At 42.4% G+C, this 8,601-nt stretch overlaps 1 long non-coding RNA gene across 1 annotated transcript; it reads left to right on the top strand.

Moving 5' to 3' along the window:
- Positions 1–856: 856 nt before the first annotated feature.
- On the top strand, positions 857–3,311 carry LOC123107738 (uncharacterized). The gene is made up of 4 exons (XR_006451735.1): positions 857–1,316; positions 1,440–1,505; positions 2,313–2,409; positions 2,945–3,311. It is a non-coding gene; the product is annotated as an uncharacterized lncRNA (long non-coding RNA).
- The last annotated feature ends 5,290 nt before the right edge of the window (positions 3,312–8,601 follow it).

The raw sequence follows: 8,601 nt of genomic DNA, 5'->3' as shown, positions 1-8,601 counted from the left end.
ATAAATTGGAGGCAAATTATCATTATCCGCCGCCTACGCTGAATGGCTCAATGGACATGCGCATAAGTCGTCGCCACTACAGTTTGGTTAATATCAAATAGCCAGTTGGAAGGAACCATTGGCCGAGTTGTTGACACGGCTCATACGAGATCATTTATAACCCGCCGCTGTCACCTCAACCTTATGTGGAATTACATCGTGCTATCAATACCAATGATATACAACTTATGCCGGTTTATATCACAGTCAAATATGGAGAATCTCAAGCCAACTCCTCGAGTCACCTTGAGACTCGGGGGCTACAATGATATGGCTAGACAAATGTCTGCGGTTTTCAGTGAAGTCAAGAACCCCCAGGATGTTGAAGGGAAAGATAACCCGGTTCCAAAGGCTACTGTTATATTGATGAAAAATTTAAAGGTCGTCAGAAATATTCCGGCTCACAATGATGCTTCCGGTTTATAGTCCGGTTTAAGGGAAATCCCATTTCCCACACAGTGTTGAAGCCCTTAGTATCTGGTTCAAATCCGGTTTAAGAGGAAACTATCTCTTGCAAAGCTCTAACGCTCTCAATATCCGGTTCAAGAACAATTTATCTTTTGCAAAAAGTTAAAGGTTGCTGAAGAGGACTTGCTGCCATGATGCGCGGTTCAAACATGGCACTACAAGAAATCTGTTAATCCATGACGGATTTCGGGTGACATCTTCAAAATCTGTCATGGATGGCTTGGTAGAGCCCCGCAAGCCCGCTCAAGCCCACTCAAGCCCGCATAACTAGCTCCCCGTATAAAAAGCTAACCCTAAAACCACCTCCTCGGCCCCTCCTCTCTTCCTCCTCCGTAGCGGCGCAACCAACTCTCTCTCTCTCGCCCCTCTCTTTCTCTGCCTCACACGCGGCTCCTCGCCGCCGCTGCCCCAATTCCAGCGACTTTCGACGGCTATGGCCAGCGCGCGGCACACCCTCTTCTTCCCCTCACTCTGCTCCTTCCTCCCCTCGCCACCAGCGCTTGCCCGCAAGCCCTCCCCGTGGCTAGGGTTTTGGCGCCGGCGAGGCTTCAACGGATCTGGCGGCTCATCTCTGGCCAGCGCGTGTTCCTCCACCACCGTCGGGCAGCTCGACCAGTGGTTGTCCTCCCCGACCGTCAGGCAGCTCGATCTGTTGCTTCCTCCGTGATAGCGCCACAACAAGGCCCACTGCTGCCCTTCCAGATGCAGAGCAGATCGACCTCAACTTCCCTCCCCGACTGCTGGAACTCGCGTTAGTGCACTACCCTGATGCTAGAGCTCGCGTCGCTGTCCTCCCGCCACCACTGAAGGTAACTTTTCAATTTTTAGTCAAATCTAATATGTTGAACGCTCGCTAGGCTGTGCATATTTCAATAGATTCTGAATTTAAAGGGAATGTGAATGTTCTGCCTATGTGATTTTTTCCATTGTAGTTGAGTGTCAGTTTGTGAAATTTGCTTGAGGGCCATCCGGTCAAGTACATCATGAAGAAAGGGAAGGTAATACACGGCAACCACTATACCTTAGTCCTTCTTATTTTAGTTAGTATGCATTTGAATCAGTTCTGTAAGTATTCAGTTAGGAAATAAACACATTTGGGAAGGCATATTTCTAATTGGATTCAGTTGAGATAACATTTTGTGTTAGTAATAATGAAATGAAACTGCACATCAGACTATCAGACTAATTTCTTCATCCTGGAAAATATAAATGGTACATCTCTAGCCTGATCGACGCCGACAATATAGCAGCAGCAGTACCTTTTCAGTTTTGGTTTTGTTAAGATTTAATCTTGGCCTTTCAGCTTCGGCGAATTTTTTTTGCTTGCTTTAACATTAGCTTGATGGGTGTACATTTACCCTGTACTTATTTCTGTGCTTACAACCTACTAGCAGCACCATTTTAACTCTGCTTAAAACCATTCGCTCTTACTATTCATGATGTTGTAAATTTCTGTAAGGTATTCGAAAGTAGTTCAAGTATTTATACATTTGCATTACAATATCTTTTCTTAGTTATGCCTTTGGTGATTAGTTTGAGGCAGCAACCAAGGAGCTTGAGGCGTTGCATGTTGAACAAAATCTGATTGCTACTTGACCTGACTTCAAATCTGACTATTTACTTGGTGTAATGCGCTCAACACTTGTAACTAACACAATATACTATTTATCATCATTCATTCTCATAGTTCATGATACTAATTTTTTTGTAGGGCATTAGAAATTATCACTAGTTTGCATTACAATATCTTTCCTGGAAATTACTATATATTGGTTTCAACAAGTTTGTTATTTCTACTGATTCAGGTATGAGCGATCTGCCTAAGTGCACAATATGGTTGTGGTTTAATATGGAACCAACGAACCTGACGTGCTGCATGTCAAACAAAATCGTGAAACAAATGTAAGTACTATGCAGCATTGTTTGGTCTGATCTGTTGTTTACTAGAACTATACTCCTTTTGTTGTCATCTTGTTTACAAATAAGCTGTTTCATTTCATTATTGTTTCCTGCTATAAATAAATCTCAATGCTGCTCAAGTGGGCAACCCCTAGACCTGAGCATATATAATTGATATGCATAGTAGTAACATGGATAATTAAATCAACTTAGGTTTGTTAATTTTTTTCGGCGGATTTATATGGCCTGAACTGCTGCTGCTATGGTACTTCGAGTTATGTGGTGTACATTCTATTACGTTTTCATTTAGGTCATCTTGATTAGACTTTCATTTTACACACTTTTCTTCAAATTAATATTAAGCAACCTCATGTTTATTCTTTTTTTATAGTAGATTCTTTGTTATTCCCATTTGTAGGCATTGTAAGATTTAAAACTTTTGGACATGTAATTCACTTTTTAAGTTGGTTCTAATTCTCTTATTTCTACTATGTATTCATATATCTACAAATATTCAACACAGTTGTGAATATTGTAGGTATGATTGTGCAGCAGGCTACTTGCTGTCTATTGCAATCTGTCTCGACATGATAATTGCCATTAGGAGTGCCGACGGCAAGAACCTGAATAACAACCTCGATATTTTTTTATGCTGTGTTGATGTAAACTGGAAAGTGCTGGTTCCTAACCATGATATGTGATGTATTTCGTCAATTGGTGTTGTAAATCATCATTTCATGGCGTATTTTGTAAACTACGATCTTGTAGATACTGGTGTATGGCTGAATAATTACTACGCGATTATGTGTATTGTACTGCGATATGTGATGTACTTTGGAATAAGTACAACAATATGTGATGTACTCTGGAAATATGTTGTCTTGGGCCAAAATTGGCATTGTGATTTGGGTAATGTATTATGATAAAGAAACTGTACTGTGTTAGAATTGGAATGGCTAATTGGCCGGGCTAAATTAAACTTGTGCCTAAATTTGTGACGGTTTCTGTGACGAAAAATAGAGTCCACCTAGGCACCCAGGTCATCCCAATCGATCAATCAAATATCCTACGTGGCGTCAAGTCTATGACGGTCTTTTCTGTCACAAAGTCATGGGCCTAGTCTGGGTTGGGCGGGCCTTAGGGCAAATCTATGACGGCCAAGGACCGTCAAGGATGGTATCATGTCAAATTATGACGCGATATACATGACGGATTTGAAATCCGTCATGGACGTGCATCCGTCATGGACTTGCATCCATGATGGTTTTTGATTGACCCGTGACAGACTGAGTCCGTCATGGATTAGCAGGTTTCTTGTAGTGTGGGTATCCTGCCTTATTGGCTTATCATATTATTGATCAAGAGGGGGCTCCTATTTATAAAGCGGAGTTCTGTTTACTCATTGATCCGGCTTATAAGGATATATAAAAAATCACTTGGGGGCTTGGTCGTATTCGAACCATAGCTACACCTCTTGACCGGCGTAAGGCCACTAGGGAAATCACTTGAGGGCTTGGTCGTATTCGAACCATAGCTACACCTCTTGACCGGCGTAAGGCCACCAGGGAAATCACTTGCGGGCCAAAGAGAGTGTTGCAAAAGCACAACTCAAACATAGGCACCCACTGAGCACAGCTCAAAATATTACTCGGGGGCTCTTTACTTATCAAAGAATAAATAGTCTGCACCCTTGTAATAGGCTATCAAGTCAGGCTTGAAAACCAGGTGTATTCACCTAAAACTCCGGGTTATCCTGCCTTTTTAAGTAAGGCACTCCGTCCAGGTAATCGTGGTATGAAACATCGAACGTTTGACAAGTCAATCTCATAGACCCTGAACTTGTCAAAGTTAAAACGAGGATTGAGTAATGTGAGGTCCATCTTAAAAGGCTTTGTAAAATGGTTTAACTCAGTGGCCTGGCAGCCCATGAAAAGCCTCGATTTTGGGCCTGACAGCCCATGAAAAGCCTCACATGTTCTTTTTATGCTTTTATTTGCCAAGTTTTATTTCTCCTTTGATGAGGTTTATAATATCTTATGATAATCCGGTGTTCATTGACCCGGCTTGGCTTTCAACTACAAGTTGTCAGTACATGATCAGTTATAATCCGGTGCTTATTGACCCAACCTGGTTTCAACTATAAATGGCCAGTATTATATATGGTTACTCCGGTGTTTATTACAACATGGGAGGAGTTATCCATACTCAAGATTTGGGTTATCACCCACACTACAAAACGTTGGTAAGCCAACGATGTGATTCAATGTCACAGGTATCATCTATTTCATATTTGATTATTTTCAAATATAGCTCTGGTTATAAACCTTGGCTATACGTTTGGGCAGCATGACCCGTCCAGCGGTAAACCCCCAGGACACTTTCAACTTATTGTATGCAGAAACAGGTTGAATAAAGCATGATTATAAATCACTGGCGTTTATTAACCCGGCCTAGCTTTCGACTATAAGTCACCAGTATGATGATAAATTATCAAGTGTTTATTAACCCGGACTGGCTTGGGATTATAAGTCACCAGTATATATTTGGATTGCGCCATTGGAATCATGCGCTCATAAATCATTGGATTATATTATTCAAATATTCAAATAGCCAACATGGCTGGATTTTATTATGGTTATCAATAACCAGTATTATGATTAAGGTTTTCAAAGTCGCTTTAGCGCAATGGCTATTATATTATCAATGGATATGATTTATTCTACAATTGAAGAAATAGTCCCGAATCGCTGCAGTCTTACGACCCGGCACTTGGGGGCAGCATTATTCAAGTTGAGATTACATCAAATATGCAAGACTCATGTAGTTGCAAGCATGCACCATGACACTTGGGGGCTAATGCAAAGTCATTTTTTGCTCACCTTATTGAAGACCCGACTCATCACAGTGTAATGAGCGGACCCTTGGGGGCTTCCGGTTTATGAAGCTGGTCTATTGACTCGGATTTTTCAGAAGGAAGAAATGACAAGGACTTAAGTATGATCAAGTGCCGGTTTATAAGAATATTAAAACGGGAGTACAACCCGACAAATTTGTTCTTGTGTTTATGTTGCAGGTCAGTTTAACATGGATCAATCCAAATTAAACGGGGGGGGGGGGGGTTAATGTCGGGTATATACCCCATGGCATAACCCGGCCGGAAGTATAACCAGGCCGGACTTGGCGACTCACTAAGTGACCTACCCGAGCCTGGCGACTCATGGGTGACCCGACAAGCGGGTCAGAGGAACGATAAGACCCGGTGGCCCAGAAGGCGGTTTATGGTAGGCCGGTTCATGTTATGGTGGGCCAGCTTAAGAGAAAAGGCGTAAGGAATATTCTCCTATAAAGGAAGCAAGACTAGGACTCCACTTGTAATAGAGTAATCCTAATCCTAATAGGACTAGTCATGTAAGCCGCCCCTTCAACATATATAAGGAGGGGCAGGGCTCCCCAAGAGGGACAGGTTCCATAAGTTAAACAAGTTAGGTTAACATGGATGCCTCTCAAACTTGTGTGGTCCGGATGTACATGCTGAATTCCAAGCTACATATTGCACTTGGGAGCATTGATGATGGTAGGGATTGTAAGAGATGTCATACCTGAAGACGGAGAATACCATGGGGAGTTGCAATGCGATTTTGGTAGATGATGTTAGGGATTGTAGGAGATGTTATACGAAAACTTGTTGTTCGACCAAGCACGGAGAAAGAGAGGTCACTTCTCTCTATACATGTCCATGACAATATTGTCTAATTAATGGTTCTTTCATTGCCATATGTAGTAGCTAGCGTCGAGTTGAATGAAAATTATAAAATAAAAATGAAAACCCTAAATGTAAAATAATTGAATGGTAAACACAAAAAGAAAAGGGGGAAACATAATATGAAACCCCTAAACCCCTCCTTTCAAAAAAAACCAGCGCTCGGCAGCTGCTGACGTGTGGTTGCATTTTAGTCCCAGTTGGTGTTACCAACCGAGACTAAAGGTCCTCCTACCTGGGCGTCCAACAATGGCCACGTGGAGCACCTTTAGTCTCGGTTCGTAATCCAACCGGGACTAAAAGTGGGGGCCTTTAGACCCGATTGTTTAGTCCCGGTTGCAGAACCGAGACTGGTGCCCTGTTTTCTACTAGTTGGGGGATAAACGAGGAGAATCTTATTCCATCTCCAGGAAGTCGCCGCCGTCTCATCTTCCTGAGCGTAGCACAAACCCTAGTGCGATTGAGAAATGATAATCCACAAGGATAGGGGATCGCAACACTTTTCGAGGGTAGAGTATTCAACCCAAATTTATAGATTCGACACAAGGGGAGCCAAAGAATATTTGAAGGTATTAGCAGCTGAGTTGTCAATTCAACCACATGTGGAGATTAATTATTTGCAGCAAGCAATCAATGGCAAAGTAATATGATAGTTTTGAGTAGTAGTGACAGCAGCAATGGTAACAGTAACAATGATAGCAGTAATTTTGTAGCAAGTGTAGAAGTGATAATAGCAATAGTAACTTAGCAAGATCAATATATGATAAATTCGTAGGCATTGGATTGGTGACTTGTTGGATGATATTCATCATGAGACAGTTATAACCTAGGGCGATAGGGCACTAGCTCCAGTTCATCAATATAATGTAGGCATGTATTCCGTAAATAGTCATACATGCTTATAGAAAGAACTTGCATGACTTGTTCTGTCCTACCATCCCGCGGCAGCGGGGTCCATATTGGAAACTAAGGGATATTATGACCTCCTTTTAATAGAGAACTGGAACAAAGCATTAACACATAGTGAATACATGAACTCCTCAAACTACGGTCATCACCGGGAGTGGTCCCGACTATTGTCACTCCGGGGTTGCCGGATCATAACACGTAGTAGGTGACTATAACTTGCAAGATCGAATCTAAAACATGGATATAATTGTGATAATATAAACGGTTCATATCTGAGTTCATGGCACCCGGGCCCAAAGTGACAAGCATTAAGCATAGCAAAGTCATTGGAACATCAATCTTAGAACATAGTGGATACTAGGGATCAAGCCCTAACAAAACTAACTCGATTACATGATGAATCTCATCCAACTCCTCATCGACCAGCCAGCCTAGGAAGGAATTACTCACTCCTGGTGGGGAGCATCATGGAATTGGCGATGGAGAAGGATTGGTGATGACGAAGAATGAAGATCACCCTCTCCGGAGTCCCAAAGGATTCCAGATCTGGCCTCCTGATGAAGAACAAGAGGTGACGGAGGATCCATCTCGTGGATCACGATAATTCTTTCTCCCTATTTTTTCTAGAAAAATAGGATTTTATAGCATCAGTTTCAGGGTCTGCGGGGCCACCAGGTGGGGACGACCCACCTGGGCGCGCCCTGGTGGGTTGTGCCCACCAAGGGGCCCCTCTTCGGTAGGTCTTGCCTCCGGAAATTCTTATTTATTATATAAAAATACATCGCAAAGTTTTGTTCCATTTCGAGAACTTTTATTTCTGCACAAAAACAACACCATAGTAGTTCTGCTCAAAACAACGTCAGTCCTGGGTTAGTTTCATTCAAATCATGCAAATTAGAGTCCAAAACAAGAGGAAAAACGTTAGGAAAAGTAGATATGTTGGAGATGTATAAAAAAACACCTAAAAAGTGAGCCCTCTCGCCAACAAGGGTCAGCATCGACTGCTTCTCCATTGTCCTAGAACCATAGGAGATGAGGCGGACTAGTGGCGGCTGCCGAGAGGCTGAGGAAACCCTAGTCAGGAGCCACCTGAGTCTACACCTCGCATGAAATTCAATGGACCCAAAACCAAAATGAGACCGATAACGAATTAACGTATTACCTCCGTCCCAAAAGGCTTGTCTTAGATTTATCTAGATATATGAAGAGACGTATATAACACTGAAACGTGTCTAGATACTTCTCTATCTTAACATATCTAAACAAATCTAAGACACTACTAGAAATCCCCATATTTCCGACGGTGAAACCTAATAGCCGATGGGCCGTCAGTTATTATAGTAATAGCCGACGGTAGTTGCAATGGCTGACGATTAGTATCAACTCACAAGTATTACCACTAATACCCGACGGTATACTAGAATGCCCGACGGTGAACATCCACCCCTCGAGTATCCAACTTAATGCCCGACGGTTCATTGTAAAGCCCGACGGTTTTTCCTACACCCACGGGGATTACATGTAAT

This window comes from Triticum aestivum, chromosome 5A, assembly GCF_018294505.1.
Source record: "Triticum aestivum cultivar Chinese Spring chromosome 5A, IWGSC CS RefSeq v2.1, whole genome shotgun sequence".
NCBI classification, from domain to species: domain Eukaryota; kingdom Viridiplantae; phylum Streptophyta; class Magnoliopsida; order Poales; family Poaceae; genus Triticum; species Triticum aestivum.
Note: the sequence above shows the minus strand (reverse complement) of the source record. Positions and strands in the feature narration are given on the sequence as shown.